Here is a 17,301-nt window from a genome sequence, read left to right as displayed (position 1 = left end):
ATCGACTTCTAGCACTGAGAAGGGTGAAACCAACATGAGGAAACCCAAAAAGAATTCTTATAGGACCTTTTGAGCCTTAGGGTAGCCTTTTGCACAATTCTCACTCCCACGGGCACAAACTTTGCAATTTGGAGAGTCGACACGTCCGATCGCTACAATTCGCATCGTTTGTACCGTTACCTATCGAAGACTCGAATAAACTTTTTGAGACAATCGATAGTGGGTCAAAATTTTGTGAAATTTATTTTTGTGAAATTTATATTTTGACGAGTTTTTGACCTGATTGTCGACGATGTCGTCCGAGCGACTCCGGATGACAAAACGGACTACCCCGACCCGTCCGGAATGTCTATTTTACCTATGGAGGACACCCATTTTGTTATGACACGGTGCGCGAATAAATTGCGCATGATTTAATATATATATATATATATATTATAATAAAAATGTGAGTCATTCGTTTCCTTTTAGGGCCCGACCCTAAATCCCTAAACTCACGCACCCGGGGTCGCCTCCTCTGCTTTTTCCCCTCTCCCGTTCGCGTGCCTGGCCTTTCCCTTTCTCGGTCTCGAGCCAACCGAGCTCCTCCTCCTCCACGCGAGAGAAAGTTGACCTCTCGTTCGTCCTTGCCTGACATCCCCTGCCTGCGGCCCTCCTTCCCGAAGCCGCGCCAGCCTCCCCGAGCTGCGATTTTCCTTTTCTTGGTAGTTTGACTCTGAGAAGCTTGCTCCCTGGTACACTCGAATAGCAAGTTTCTCTTCTTCGTGATACTTCCTTCGCTGCCACTAGGCTCGCCACTTGGTCTTGGATATTTCGATTGCTTTGCCTTCTGTGAGCAGAGAATGCGTCCTTTTCTATTTTTGCCTGATTCGAGTATCGTGTGTGGGTTGGGTGATCTTCTTTCTCTTCCCCTCTCTTCTCTGCCTATAAACAGAGTTTTCTTTTGGGTTTTGTGGTGGTTGAAAAGTTTTCTAAGGAGAGGAGAGGTAGAGATTTTGGCTGTGAGAGGAGTTTAGGAGGGAGATTTTCTGTGAGAGCATCTCTTTGAAGTTATTTTTTGTGTTGCAGTGCTTTACATTTGCAAAAAGAAGGTACCTCTTCTTCTCCTCCCCTTCCTCAGTGCCTTGCTTACTTGAGGTTTTTTTTCTCCTCGAGCCTCCTCTTGCTCGGTTAAGTGAATAGTGCAACATGCTTATATGATATCACACTTATATTTTCTTTGAAATACTTGGTACTCAAGCATTTAGAAATGGAAATGTGAGCATGTGTTAGGAATTAGACTTGGATATTTGCTTAAAATGGTGGAGATATGACATGTTTTCTGTTTATCGTATCATATTTATGTTGGTAGCGATTTGGATAATTAAAGCATGGCTTTAGAACAATTTTACTCTTGTTGCAAGCATGCTAGAATAGGGAGATTATTGCTTGTCTCATTCCTAAATATGTTCTTACTCATTATTTATACATTCGTTATATGGGAATGGCATTTAAAGGCTAGAAGATATATATTTCCTTCTCCCCTCCCCTTCCTCAGTGCCTTGCTTAGTTGCGGTTTTTTTTTTCTCTTCGTCGAGCCTCTCTTGCTCGGCTCAGTGGATAGTACAGCATGCTAGTGTAGTTTGTTTTCTTGTATTTTGAGATATTCAGCTTGCTAGTTTACTTTACTTTCATGTATTTCAAGATATTCACTTTACGAGCATGTGGTAGTTCTATTTTGCGAGGTTTTAAAGGCATGAGGATATTTCTCTAACTTTCATTGTGGCTTAGTATTGGAAGTCTTAGTTGCAGCTTGGTTTTTAACCTTCATTTGGCTCGGTTTTGGCTTGGTTTGGAGGCTCGGTTTTGACTTGAAATGGTTAGAACTTTAATTTTTATGGAAGCCTGGATTTTAATATTGCTGGACTCGGTTTTGGTCCTTGTTGGGCTCGGTTTTGGCCCCTGCTGGGATCGGTTTTGGCATCCTATGGGTGTTTTGGCTTAAATATACATATGGTGAAGGAATTTATGTTGATTTGGAAGAACTCCATAGCTATTCTTGTGTAAAACATATGGTAGTTCTATTTTTTTTTATGTCCTGAGGGTATGGAAATGTTTCTATTCTTTTTTTGTAACCCGAATTCGAACCTTAGCTGTGGCTCGGTCTTGGCTTGACTTGGGAGCTTGGTTTGCTTGTTTTAGCTCCTACTCAAGAGCCCATGATTGATTCTGGCTACGGGTGTTTTGGCTTAAATATACATATACTGAAGGAATTTATTTTGGAGGAACTCCATGACTGTTCTTGTTTAAAACATATGTTAGTTTTATATTTTGATGTCTTGAGGATATGGAAATGTTTTCTACCCTTTTGTTGTAACCTGAGTTTGAACTCAATCTGTGGCTCTGTTTGGCTTTAGTTGGGAGTTCGATTTGCTTTGTTTGGTCACCTACCCGAAAGGTGGTTTTGCTGGCTTTAGTTCCTACCCGAGAAATGGCTTAGTTTCTTTTGATTTTTGTTGGTCTCGGCTCTTACCCGAGAGCCTGTTTTGGGAGTGCTGTGTTGTCTCCATTCAAAAGATGTTATCTGGTTTTGATGGATTCGGCTCGAATGTTATTGATGAATCAAGTTTGTCATCCTCAAAATTATAATCACTTTAGTTATCCTCTTATGTTTGTCAGGGAAGCATAGTAGCCATTGGTGGTTCTTTTCTAGGTCCTTTGTTGCCTTAGCGCTTGAGCCTCACTCGTTGTCCCTTGGGTTGCCTTTGGTCATAGGTCTTGGCAGCTGTCTTTTGCCTTAGCCGTGAGCCTCATTTGCCCCTATTCCTTGTCTTAGCCGAGAGCCTTGATGCTTGCTTTCTCTTCTCTATTGGCCCCGGCCCTGAGCATTTATTTAGATTCTATGGAAAAATTTTATGCTTATTCGATACGCGAGACTATTTATTAATTTGAAAGTTGGGGGAATTTTGATTTTGGCATGAGTTTGGAAATATTAATGGTGGTTTCCCCAAGATCATTTTCTTTTTAAGTTTGGGAGATCTTAAACCCTATTTTGGAAAGGCATTTAGTTGGGATGAATTAAATTCATAAAAGATGTCGTTGGGGTTTGGATACCGGTGTTAGGAGGTCATTTTGACTTGGGTTGGTCCAATTCTAAAAGTGAGAAAGTGATATCCATCTCGAATTGATTCAAGGATCTTCAGGTCTTCCTTTTCAAGTCTTTTTGTCACAAGCTTTAAGGACTGATCCATTTTCCTTTTCCGTATTTTAGATGGATCGCTGCCTCCTCTCTCTCACCCCATTTTTGTTCTTTTCTTTCCTTGCTTCTTGGTTCGTTCTTTTGATGTTTATGTCCGATACATAAGTGTCCACATATAGCCTTTTGCTATACATGAAACCATCAAGTAAGGTCGCAAGTAGTCGTTTTGGGGTGTATGGTGGTGATGATAAAGGCACACCGAAGATAGAGCAGAAAGATGCCCTATCCTATAACATCAAGATCCAGGTATTTGATGAATAATAGGATAATGGTATCCTTCACCTACATAAGTCTAGCGGGAGTTGGCTTGAACTTCCTCAGGTTGTTGGTAGTCCCATGCCCGACAGTGTAATCGACTCGTGGACCAAAAATTTCTTAAAAAATATAATATAAGTTTTTATAAACCCTTTTTAAGCAAAAACATACTTTTCTACGAAACAAAAATTGATAACTCTTCTTTGCATGTTTAAAATTTTTATGCATGATTAAAACATAAAACAAAGTTTAAAGTTGGTTCTCCACCTGACGAATACCTGTTTAGGCTGGGAAATAGCCCTCTAAGTGAGGTTCAAGACACACTTCTAGTTGAGTGGCGGGTTCTATATATTCGGGTGACGGAGTAGCCTTCGTGGACCCTCGGGTATAAATATATATATGAGCCTAGCCCCATACGAGTGCTTCCCCCTCACCTGAAATTTTTTTTATTTTGTTTTATCGAAGCTTTGGGACAGGGCACTCGTGTTACTTTTCCTTTCTTTCAGGATTTCTCCAAGATTTTTTTAGGATTCTTTTTCTTCTCTTTTACTTGAGTCTTTTCTCGTTGATTTTCTCTAGTTTTCTGTCATGAGTCGTTGTTACATTCTTCTTCGAATGTCCTGGACGATGTTTCTTCCAGACTTCACTTTTTGCGATGCATTTAGACTTGTTATACTTAAGGAACAGTGGATCTCACGAGCGTACATGTTTGCTTTACATTTTACAATACTTTATTTTCCTATTTTTACCTGCTACTGTTCTTTTTGTACAGCATGCTATACTATTCATGTTTCCGTCTGCTACTGTTCTTCCTGTATAGCATGTTATACTATTCCTATTTTTACCTGCTACTGTTTTTTCCTATACAGTATGTTATACTTGTCCTGTTTCTACTTGTTACTGTTCTTTCTGTACAGTATGTTATACCATTCATGTTTCCTACCTGCTACTATTCTACATGCATCCTACTTTTTGTCATGTATTGCACATTTTATATTATATGGCTTTAAGCATGCCTTCTTTTATATAGGACATTTAGAGGACTACAACCATAGGGCCGTTTGATTTGACATCATAACTGGACACCTTAGAAAACTTGAACTCGTCATGACAAGGAGCTTGGAGCTAGCGCGGTGGGCAGCATAACTATCTTCAACACCAGAACATGTCTTCCCCAGCTGAACCGTTCTTCTCCTAGAAATTAAAACAACAATCCATAGAATTTCGAGGTTGTATTTCGAGGTTGTTTGCCCCGAGGTTGTTCGCCTAGCGTGACATAAATCCTCCACCTTTTCTTTAGGCATTGGTATAGCTCTGTTGTACGATTTAAGCCCTAACTCATTCTAGGTTTCGAGGTTGTCGTCCGATATGACGTAAACCCTCATACCTTCTAGGAAACTAGTGTGACCGTGTTACGCAAGTATAAGCCCTAATTAAATAAAATTGGTAAGATGAAACACCTGAATAATTTCTCCTTAAAACTGAAGCCAAACCATAGGAAAGACTGGGAAGTCACCGAGGTTCGCCTCCGGATCTATGAACTCCCCTAGTTCTTCTTTATTTGAGTTCCTCAACAATGTTCCAGATTCGAGCTTTTCCCCTTTCACACCTCTTCGTCCAATTTCATTGTAAAGTCCTATCCTTTTGACCTCTTTGAAGATAGTATTCCCTGAATTTTTATCGAGAGTTTTCTTAAGTGCCTTCGGTCATTTAAGATGTAATTAACTATAGGGGCTTGCCCTTATAGGAAGCTTTTTTGAACCCAACCTAAAATAAACCCTATTTAATTCTTTGTATTAAATAGGGGAACTTGTCGGAAAATAAAAAGCTTTCGCAAACCAAACGGATGTCATATATTTTTTAGTTTATTTGTTCGAGCCTCATCCTCAAGTCTTGTGTTTATCCCTCGGGATAGATACAGGATTTGAGGTAGAGCGCTCTTTCATTTAAACTGTGAAAAATATGAGGTCAGTTTGATTTCATATTTTCTAAAAATTATACATATATATGTAAATTAAACGTCCTTCCGAAGCGGGGAACGAGATTTCAATTCCGGTAACTGACAGCTTCTTACGGGCAACTCCCTCAAACTTTAATACTTCCTTCTCTTTTTAGCGCCGACATGGTTGTATGGTGTCATGCCCATGTTGGATTGAAATTTGTTATTACAAGCTCTCAACAAGTCTTGTAACTTCTAATGACCAATAACTAACTGCATGTCTAAGAGTGAAAAGTAATAGTAAAGTCTAATCTCGTTCCCAAAACTTCTTGCACCTATTTTCATAGGTCAAAGGTAAGTCTTCCATCTCAATCAAATAAAATTCCTTTAAAATTTAATGTAGTTAGATAATATTATATTTGTAGATCTTGGCTAGCTACTCTACTGAAAAAATTTACTTGATTGGTAGGATGAGCTGCTTTGTGAGTTTATGAACCATAACCCAAATATAGGCATGTCCTTCCTTTGATCTAGGCATTCCTATTATAAAATATTCTGCAATATTCTCCCTTTTCAATTTGGAATGGGAATGGGCTACAACAAACTACCATGACTTCACTGTATGTTCTTAACTATGTGATATTTCATGCTTGGCTACAAACTTGGCCTTGTTGGCCTTCAACCTTACCACCAAAATAATTTATTGAGATTCTGATTCACCTGTGATTCCTAGGTGAACATAATACAATGAGGAGTGCCCTTCTCAAAGTATTTCCTTACAAATTCAATATTGATTTAGAATACATTTACGACCTTTAAAACTCAACATGTCAATTTGATTGATAGTAAATTAACATTTCAACCCATTTTAAGCGTGATCATTAAGTTGTAGTAGTAGGCTTGCATCCTCCATCTGAGTCACATGAACTAAATATATTATTATATCTAGCTTTACATATGATGTATACTGGCACTTTTTGATACTTTCTCAAGTTCAAATTGCTTTTGAGAGATCATCCAATTTGTATTCATTAAAGATTTTTCGCTCAAAGAATCTTCAACCACATTAGGTTTATTTAAGTGATATTGAATTTGTAGACAATAATCCTTCATCAACTGAAGATATTGTGTCTTCCTTAAATTTAGCTTTTTCCAATAAAAAATATTCTTGACTCTTTTGTTTGATGAAGACATTACATCGAATGTCATAAATGTAATGTTTTTAAAATCTTTAGTGTTACAATGACTGAGGCTAGCTCCAGATCTAGAGTATGAGAGTGTTTTTTTTTTATTTTTTTTCTAGCACCTTAATGTGTCTAGAAGAATAAACTATAGCCTTACAATGTTGCATTAGAACACAACTCAATCTCTGATGTGACTCATCATAGCAAATATGAACTCTATCTATGCTAGAGGAATTTTTAGAATAGGGTCTATCACCAAACAATTCTTGATCTTCTAAAAACCTTGCTTGCAAGCATCAAACAATTCAAACTTAATAAATTTTTGAGTCAAACGTTTTAAAGGTGTAGTAAAATTAGAAAAATCCTCATCAAATCTTTAATAAAAGCTGGCTAGACTAAGAAAGCTAAAAATCTTCATGGGAGTGCTCAACCTTGGCCAATCTAGCATCACCTTTATCTTAGCATGATCTACAAAAATTTCAGCTCTGCTAAAGATATACCCTATAAATGCCACTTTTTGAAGCCAAAATCTTGACTTACAAAATTTTGTGTAAAGTTTGCTCCCTTGAAGAATATTTAGTGGTGCTCTGTGATGTTGGTTTTGCTCCTCTTTATTCTTCAAATAGATCAATTTATCATTAATGAATACCATTACAAAATGATCCAATTAGGATTTGAATACATAATTCCTAAGGTCCATAAATGCATCATGACCATTAGTCATTCCAAATAATATTACTAAGAACTCATGATGATCATATTAGGATAAGAAAGTAGTCTTATAAACATCTTCGATCTTGAACATCAATTGGTAGTGGCCATATTAGTGTTCAATCATCGATGATACAGAAGAACCTTGATGTTGTTCGAGCAAGTTATTTGATGCTTATTATTCAAAATCATTTTTTTAGCTTCCTATATTTGTTGGATAATATCATGCTCCCATCGTGTTTCTTCATGAACAATATTGTTGCTTCCTAAGGTGAAACAATAGTTTTGAAAGTCTTCTATCCAATAATTTATGTAATTGAACATTAAGCACATGGAGTTCTATAGTGACAATCAATTATTGTGCCTTAAAAATTAGAGTGGTACTTAGAAGTAAATCTATAGTATTCTTTATCTTATGATATGGTGGCATGACAAGTAAATCCTCCAAAAATATATAAGCAAATTCTTAAAGCATTGAAACGTCATCCAACCTTACATTAGATTTATTAGCATCAACTGCATGAGCGAGATAACTAATACATCAATGGGAGTTCACCTTACTAGCTTTAATTATTGATATTAAATAAGATTGCTTCTTGAATGCTATTAAAACAAAAAGAGGCTCAACTAAATATTTTTAAACTTACACATCTCTTAAAAAATTTCACATTGGCATGATAAGTAGATAACCAATCTATACATAAAATTGCATCAAATTTTTCCATTAAGAATACAATAACTATAGCAAACATATCTATTTCATTGATGAGAAAGTTACAATCATCATTACACTTAACTATAATGGATGAGTTGGATGGCAAAGTAATTGATAAATGTAAGTGTAATGATGAAACTAAAGTAGTAGATATAAATTTGTATGATATGAATTAATATGATGCCCCAAATTCAAACAATACTCTTTTCAACTAGTTAAAAATAACGATAATACATGTCACAACATTTGGAGTTTTATGGGCCTCTTCTTGCATCAAGGTAAACACTTGAGACAGAATTTTTCGCCTTGGCTACTTCTAAGCTTGAGATCGGGGAGTATCATCAGAGTTTAGTCTTAGGATCACTTAACTCCTATGAAAATTTTAAATCTAAATCAAATTCTTTTAGGCAATATTTGTCTAGATCTTTAGTATGAGCTTTTCAGTAGATTCTATTAATATAAACTCAAAAGCTCAAAAGTATGAAATCTCTAATTCAAATTAAAATCCTAATTTATAAATCTACAATTTAATCTAATTAAAATTTAAACCAAATTAAAATCTCCCAAATCAAATTTAAAATCTAATATCAAAATTTAAATTTTAAATCTAAATTCATTTACGACTAAACTTAGATGACTATTTCAATCTAAATCATTATGTATGTTGTAATTGCAAGATTCACAACACTTATTAAGAGCCCATTTGTTGACCTCGCTTTGGGTCAACATACCTCTCTTAGCCCTTAGCCGCTTTCCTTCTAAACTTATGAGTTCCTCCTAGTGTCTTTATGAGTCTCGCTCCATTTTAGGTAGCTCAGCTTGAGCTTATTGTCCACCAAACATCCTTAACTCAAGATCCAAAACCTGTTAGTCAAACCATGCTTAAAGAGCAGGTTGTAAAATTTTTCTTATTAATCCTTATTGTGGGTGGTTCTGCACCTTAGTTTTGGTGTCTTTAGACTTAATCTTTCAAATTTGGCTTTTTACTTTACTAATACCTTATTAAAATGAATCTTGAAATTGAAAACTTCGTTAAAGAATCTTTAAAATTAAAGCATTTCCATGTTCACATTGTGGATAGGGATCAACATTAAAATCCATAATGGAGTTCTCTTTCAATAATTCTTGATCTTAAATTCACTAAAAGTCAAAGATTTGAGCATAGACATTGATATACCTAAAATATATAGTCTTTATGTACACATTTTTATGCAAATTAAAATCCTAATTTATAAATCTACAATTTAATCTAATTAAAATTTAAACCAAATTAAAATCTCCCAAATCAAATTTAAAATCTAATATCAAAATTTAAATTTTAAATCTAAATTCATTTACGACTAAATGACTAGACTTAGATGACTATTTCAATCTAAATCATTATGTATGTTGTAATTGCAAGATTTAGAACATATTAAGAGCCCATTTGTTGACCTCAATTTTGGTCAACATATTCCTCCTAGCCCTTATCCACTTTCCTTTTACACTTATGAGTTCCTCCTAGTGTCTTTAAGAGTCTCACTCGAGTTTAGTTATCTCAGCTTGAGTTGCCTTAGCTCAGCCTTATTGGCTTTGGTATAGCTAGTTTAGACTTTTCTTGGGTAGTTTATTCCTTGACTATGTAATGCTAAATGAACTTCATTAGGCTTCTAATTTACCCTATAAAACTAGTAGTCTAGTGATCAGGTCACTTTATAACTTAGAATAGCATGATTTCTCTGTGGCTTGGCTAGCCCATTATGTGGCTCATACGGTTTGACTTGACTTAATTTAAAATTGAAATCAAATAAGTCAAGTTAAAATTTAATTTCATTTAAAATTAAAATTAATTTTTTCAAATCTAAACTTAAACAAAGCTTGAATCAAAGTAAAATAGGCTCAAAGTTTATTTAAAATAAAATTAAACTTTTAAGTTAATATAAACTTAATTATCTACATTAAACCCTAATATTATTAAAAGAAATTTAATCCTAAATATAAACATAAGCCTGAAAATAATCAAAATAAAAAATTAAATTTAGGGCTAAGTTTATATTTATCCTGACTAATCATCATAATTATCCTAATCACATATTGAGATTGCTCAACAAAAAGGGATGATGATCAGTCAGGATAATCCCATTCTTAGGGAGGCCCCTCAAATGCTTATCAATAATGCTAATGTCTTTACATATATTATTTTTGTTTTTTTCTTCTACTTTAATACTTCATGCAATTTAATTAACTTGCTTCTAAAACTTCTAGTTCTATGAATTCTTATTTTAATCCATTTATTTAGATCAAAAGTGTCCTAGAAAAAAATAGTCATAATGATGGTATCTAGACATTTATTAATTGTAAAAATAATTTTGAAGAGGGTGAGATTGGTAATATTTGTTCATATATTCTACCAAATGCTGATAAGCTCCCTTCTCAAGAAGCTAATTTAATAGATGATGATAGTGGTTTCAAAACTATTGCCAAAAAATAAAAGCCATCCACTTAAGGCTGTTAGAGCCAAAATTTAATTAGTTTTCACTTCCTTTTATATATGTTTACATTTTTTTATTGGAACATTAGAGGTTTTAACTTCTGTATTGTTAGAAATACAAATAAGAATATTTATCATATTCACAATAATGTTTTTTTAATTATTCTCTATAGTTAACGGTTTTAAACTTCATAGGATTTCAAAAGAGCTTAGCTTTAATTTTATTTTAGTTGATACTAACAATAAAATTTGGATTTGCTCAAATCATTGATTGAAGGTAGAGGTTCTTTATGTTCAATAGCAATTCATTCATACTAAAGTTTTCTTTTTCTTAGTTAATTTTCATTACACTAATGTTTATTCTAGTTGTACTAGAGACGGTAGGTTCCCTTTGTGAGTGCAACAGGGTTCTCCAAGTGTCCCATTTTTTTGAAATTAAGAATGTGTAGGAATTTGATCAGAGAGTGTCTTGATTTGGTCTAGAGGTGGGTTGGAGGGCTCAGAACTGAGAGATTTTGATGGGGTGTTAATTTTAGGCCTTGGGAAAGCAAATAGGATGGTTAATTGGGAGTTTTTGTGAGTTTTGTGGTGAACTCAAAAATGTTCCTTTCGGGACTTTGAGAAATTGAAGGGATTCAGTGGTATTCTAGGCTTGTGGAAGGTGGGGAAGTTGAGGTATTAATTTTATTTTGGATGTTTATTTTTTTTAATTTTAATGTTGGTGGTTGATATTTTGGTTAATTCAATTTCATGATATCATTGATGAAAAAGTTACAATCATCATAACACTTAACTACAATGGATGAGTTGGATGGCAAAATAATTGATAAATGTGACTATAATGATCAAACTAAAGTAGTAGTATAAATTTGTAGATATGAATTAATATGAAGCCCCAAAGTCAAACGATACTCTTTTTAGTTGGTTAAAAATAGAGATAATACATGTCACAACATTTGGAGTTTTATGGGCCTCTCTTGCATCAAGGTAAGCTCTTAAGACATAATTTTTTGCCTTGGCTACTTATAAGCTTGAGATCGATGAGTATCATCAGATTTTGGTCTTAGGATCACTTCACTCCCATGAAAATTTCAAATCTAAATCAAATTCTTTTAAGAAAAAATTGTCTAGATCTTTAGTCTGAGTTTTTCATATATTCTATTAATATAAACTCAAAAGCTCAAAAGTATCAAATCCTTAATTCAAATTAAAATCCTAATTTATAAATCTACAATTTAATCTAATTAAAATTTAAGCCAACTTAAAATCTCTCAAATCAAATTTAAAATCTAATCTTAAAATTTAAATTTTAAATTTAAATTCAATTATGACTAGACTTAGATGACTATTTCAATCTAAATCATTATGTAAGTTGTAATTGCAAGATTCACAACACATATTAAGAGCTCATTTGTTGACCTCACTTTTGGTCAACATACCCCTCCTAGCCCTTAGCCACTTTCCTTCTACACTTATGAGTTCCTCCTAGTGTCTTTAAGAGTCTCTCTCTAGTTTAGTTAGCTCAGCTTAAGGTTATTGTCCACCAAACATCCTTAACTCCAGTTAGTCAAACCATGCTTAATGAGTAGGTTGTACAATTTTTCTTGTCAAACCTCATTGTGGGTGGTTCTGCACCTTAGTTTTGGTGTCTTTAGACTTAATCTTTCAAATTTGGCATTTTTCCTTTACTAACACCTTATTAAAATGAATCCTAAAATCGAAAACTTTATTAAAGAATCTTTAAAATTAAATCATTTCCATGTTCACATTGTGAACAAGGACCAACATCAAAATCCACAATAGAGTTCTCTTTCAATAATTCTTGATCTTAAATTCACTAAAAGTCAAAGGTTTGAGCATAGACATTGATACACCTATAATATGTAGTCTTTATGTACACATTTTTATACCTGATTTTGAGATATTGAGCTTTAATAGAAGGTATTTGTGCGTTTTTCTTTCAGGTACAATTAAATGAATGAAAAATGATGAAAGAAGTGAAAAAGAATCAAATTTAGAGTAAAAATGAAGAAGGTGTGAAAAAGAACTATGGTGCCTAAGCACCCAAAACTGGTGCTGACGCGCCAGTTTGACTAAGATAGGCGTGCCTAAGCGCCAAGTACCTCACACTTAAGTGTCATAAGTAGTTACTTGATGATTCAATGAATTTGGAATAATTTTTGAAGAGGTGTTTGAAGCAACCCTTGGTGAAAACGAGGGAAATAGTTAATTGAATCAAAACTAAATTCAATCTCAATCGACTTTTGAAAGGAGGCAACTCTTGGAAGATTCATTGAATGTGGACGCATTTTGAAGAGACAACAAGACGCATTTTGAAAAACTATAAAAAGGACTTGAAGTGGATTAAACTCTCTTTCTCTTCTCTCTTATTTGAGAGACTCTTAGACGCCACTTCTTGATTATCTCATTTTGAGAGACTCTTAGACGCCACTTCTTGATTATTTCACTCTCATCGCCCCATTTTCTTTTTATTTTGAGTTTTTGTTTGTATTTCAGGAGAAGGAAGAGATTCAAAGGAACTTAAAGTGTTTGGTGGAGAGGATTTGAGATAAGTTTTTATCTTTGTGGCTAAATTTGGTTTTAATTTAGACTTATTATTTTTTTGCATGATTTCTACTTTCAAACTTAAGTGTGGTTGTGTTTTCTCCATGAATTATGAGTATTTTTCTTTATCTTTTTTCTTAAAATGATAAGTGTTTAAGTATTGGATGGAAGTTGGGTGAACTATTAATCTTTAATGTTGGAATGAGTTGTAATGATTTTAAACCTTTTACTTCATTTACTTCTTGATTTAGTTACTTCTTGATTTAGTCAATTTTGTGAGAACATGTAAGATTTGAGATGGTATTGTCTCAGTCAACTAAGAGATGGTATTGTCTAGATGGTATTGTCTCAGTCAACTAATGGTAAGAATCACATGAGATTGTATGGATGAGAATGTAGTTCATATGATTGAGTGCAAATAAATAGGGAAATAAACTGAAGGGTGTAAAATTAGAGGACTTTAGGTTTTAATACGAGATGTTAGCTGATACACCAAAAATATAAGCTATTTTAAAATCATATCATTTTATAGTCATTTTTGGTCATATTGCACTTTAATGGAAGATATTTTTTATGTTTTATTGCAGGTTGTTGATTTTTAGGACTTGGAGCAAAAAAGAAGCAAAAAGGATGAAATTTGGAGTCAAAATAGAGAAGTTAAAAAATTGTTCAACGTCGATGACACCGTTCGACGACACCGTTTGACAGAGAAGAAAAAATTAATTAGATGGCCTCTGGCGCTGACGGCGCCAGTGTCGGTGCAGACCCTGTTTCTAGAATATTCATCAAATTTGGACGCTTTTTGAAGAGTTTTTGGAAGCACCTTTTGGCGAACCGACATAAGCTCTATTTAGGCCCAAAATTTGATTAGAAAATTGCCCCCCCTTCGCACCATTTCGAATTCTTCCACTCATTTCAGCTTTCCTCTTCACACACCTACATTCCACACCATTAGTTAGTTATTGTTTTTATAGTTTTGAGTTTTTATGGTGAGTTTAAGTGTGAATTCTTCTCTAAGAAGTGTTGGAGAGGAAGAGAAGTGAGAGATTTCTTCTTCCTACATTTCCTAAGAGTGGCTACAAAGGATTTACTTTGAGAAAGAGTTGTCGGTACTTTTTTTTTGGAGGAGTTGCCTGTTGAAAGTTGTCGGCCGCCGGAATGGAAATCCCGTCGCCGGAATGAAAATCCCGTCGCCCGCTTCGAAAGGGCATTGAAGTTTAGAAAAATATGAAATCAAACTAACCGCATATTTTTCATAGTTTAAATTAAAGAGCGTTATAGTGAGATGGAGGTGGCAGCTGGACCTAGCAGAGCTCTACTAGGGTTTCGGCTGTAATGGAGCTACCTGGTGTTACTGTGAGGATTGGTTTAGGAGCTGGCTGGATCTTGAAGAGGTTACTTTAGCTGGGTGTTATTTTTCAGCACTGTTCACTGTGGCCTTGTTGGGGAAGCTGAGGCTTTTTGCTGATTTAGTGAAGCTTTTACTGTTTCATTGGTTAGCTGAAGCTGATAATCTCCTTACTCATTTTTAGCTGGAGTTTGTGGTTGGCCGGGGCCTATCTTTGCTGTTTCTTTATGTGCTCTGTGACTTGTTGGGGGAGCTGAGGTTTTGCTGCCTTAGTGAAGCTTTTACTGTTGCATTAGGTAGTTGAAGCTGCTAGTCTCCTTACTTCTCTTTAGTTGGTGTTTGTGTTTGGCCTGGAGTCTATCTCTGCTGTCTCTTTCTGTGGTTAGGATAGGAACCTGCCTTGCCTTTCTTTGATTTGGAGGTGCTGGTCTGGTGAACCATGACCACCCCTATTGATATGGAAACTAATTTGCAATGGACCAAAGACACCTATGCTGGGGTGGTTGGAAATCCCTCCTCCCCTTTTTTGGATCCTGATTTACTTGTATTCCCTCAGGAATTTCATAACACTGCTGCTGGGAGAGGATCTGCCTCTTGCATTCACCCTGTGGCTTCTAAAGATGGGGAACCAGCTGCTATTTTCTCTGAAAAAGAGATTGTTGATCTAAACTTGGAGGTTCAATTCACTCTAATTGGTAAATTCATCTTGGGCCATCCAAAGATGGAACTTGTAAGAAAATATTTTGAATCCCTGAAAATTTCAGAGTGGAAGCTAGGGCTGTTGGATGGTAGGCATCTCCTAATCCAGCTGACCAAAGAAGAGGACTATGCTAGAATATTTGCAAACAATCCATCATTATAGCTGAAACAGAAATGAAAATTTTAAAATGGTCACCTGATTATGTTCCATCACAAGAACCTCCCACAGTGCCTATATGGTTTAAGCTACCTAAACTGCCTTTGCATCTATTAAATTGAATGCATTGTTCAATATTGGGTGCACCTTGGGCACACCTTTGAAGGTTAATGCTGCTACTTTTAATAAGGCCAGACCAGCAAGTGCAAGAATTTTAGTGGAAAGGGATGTTACCCTTCCTGATGTCAAGAGAATTTGGATTGGGGACACTCAGAGGGGGTTTTGACAAGAAGTAATCATGGAGCAAAGGCCACATTATTGCCAACATTGCAAAATATTTGGACATAATAGGGAGAGATGCTATAGGTTGAAACCCCCCAATAGAAGGGTTTACCAACAACCTCAGCAGGAGTTGGAGGATGCCAATATCAATCTCCAGGAAGTTGGAAATATAGAAGTGCAAAAGAAGACCTTTATTGCTGAAGGGACAGATGAGTCTCTCATCCAAAAGGATGCATCCTGTGTGGCAGGGATAGTTAGAAATGGTAGCAAAGTTGCTGGCCAGATATCTACAAAGGATAAGAAATTGGAGATCCAGCCAGAGACTAAGTCAGTGGGGGAGGAGATACTTGCCTCTCCATCTCCCAGAAATGTGAAGAACCAAGTGGTGGATTTAGTTGTGGAATCCCCCAGTCAGAAACTGGTAGAAGCTATGAACAAAGAGCTGGAGTCAAATTGGCAAATTCAAAAAATTAAGAAGAAAAAGAACTATAAAACAGAAGGACAAGATCTTGGAAAAGGAAAGGAGCTTCAGAGTTTGGAGGTTCATATCAATCAGATAAAAATGGGTTCTAACAAAACAAGAGGGAGGACTAGGTCCAGGTCCCAACCTTACTCTTCTCCCCCCTCCCCATGATTAATCTTCTGTGCTGGAACATTAGGGGGATTGCCCACCCCTTATCCTTAAAAAGACTCAAATATCTAAATAAAAAGCATAAACTTTGGTGCATAGCCATCTTGGAACCCATGGTTCATCTCAACACTTTGAAAATTGCAAAAGTCTTCCTTGCTTTAATCTGTTCACTAATATTAGCAACAAAATTTGGGTTTTTTGTGAGAAAGAAATGAAGTGCTCTATCTTACTTAATCATACCCAAATCTTACATATGAATCTCTGCTTTATGGACATGGATTTTTTTGCTGCTTTTGTCTATGCTGGCAGTTCTAAAGCAGCTAGAATTGATCTGTGGGAATCCTTGCAGCTCATCCAGGGTTCAATTGATAAGGCCTGGCTGGTGGGAGGAGACTTCCATTGCATTTCCTCTCCTACTGAGAGGAAGGGAGGCATACCTCCCAACCCCATCAATATATCATTCTTTAATGATAATATCCAAAAAACTGGGTTATTTGACCTGGGGTTTAGTGGTCCAAACTTTACTTGGAGAAGGAAGGACTTTTGGGAAAGGTTGGATAGAGTTTTTTTCCAATGAAAATTGGATAATGAATAGAGTTTTTTTCCAATGAAAATTGGATCCAAAAGTTCTTGCAGACATCTGTTACCCACCTAAGCCTAGCTGGCTGAGACCACAGAACTTTACTGATCACTATAGGGAATAAAGTGACTGAATGTGTGGTCTCAACACTTAAATTTCTTGAATATTATTAAAGAACATTGGAAGAAGGACCTTCACCCTGACCCCTTTATCAACCTTAGGATTAATCAGAAGAAGGGAGCTAAAGCCCTTAAGCAGTGGAGCTGGAACACTTTTGGAGACCTCCTTCTGATTGTAGATAAGCTGGAGGAGGAGCATAGCAAAGGGAGGATTGATGAGGCTGTTCTTCTTGAGGCAAATGAGAGACTCTTAAATGTTATTCAGTGGCAAGATCATTTCCTTCAACAAAAGGCAACAAAAACCAAATTTGCTGAAGGAGATAGGAACACTAAATTCTATCATGCTTGCATTAAATACCAAAGGAAATGTAACACTATACACTCTATCAAGAAACATAATGGTATTTG

Source organism: Phalaenopsis equestris, unplaced genomic scaffold, assembly GCF_001263595.1.
Source record: "Phalaenopsis equestris unplaced genomic scaffold, ASM126359v1 Scaffold235757, whole genome shotgun sequence".
In the NCBI taxonomy this organism is placed as follows: Eukaryota; Viridiplantae; Streptophyta; class Magnoliopsida; order Asparagales; family Orchidaceae; genus Phalaenopsis; species Phalaenopsis equestris.
The sequence above is the reverse complement of the archived record's forward strand: the minus strand, read 5'-3'. Positions refer to the sequence as shown.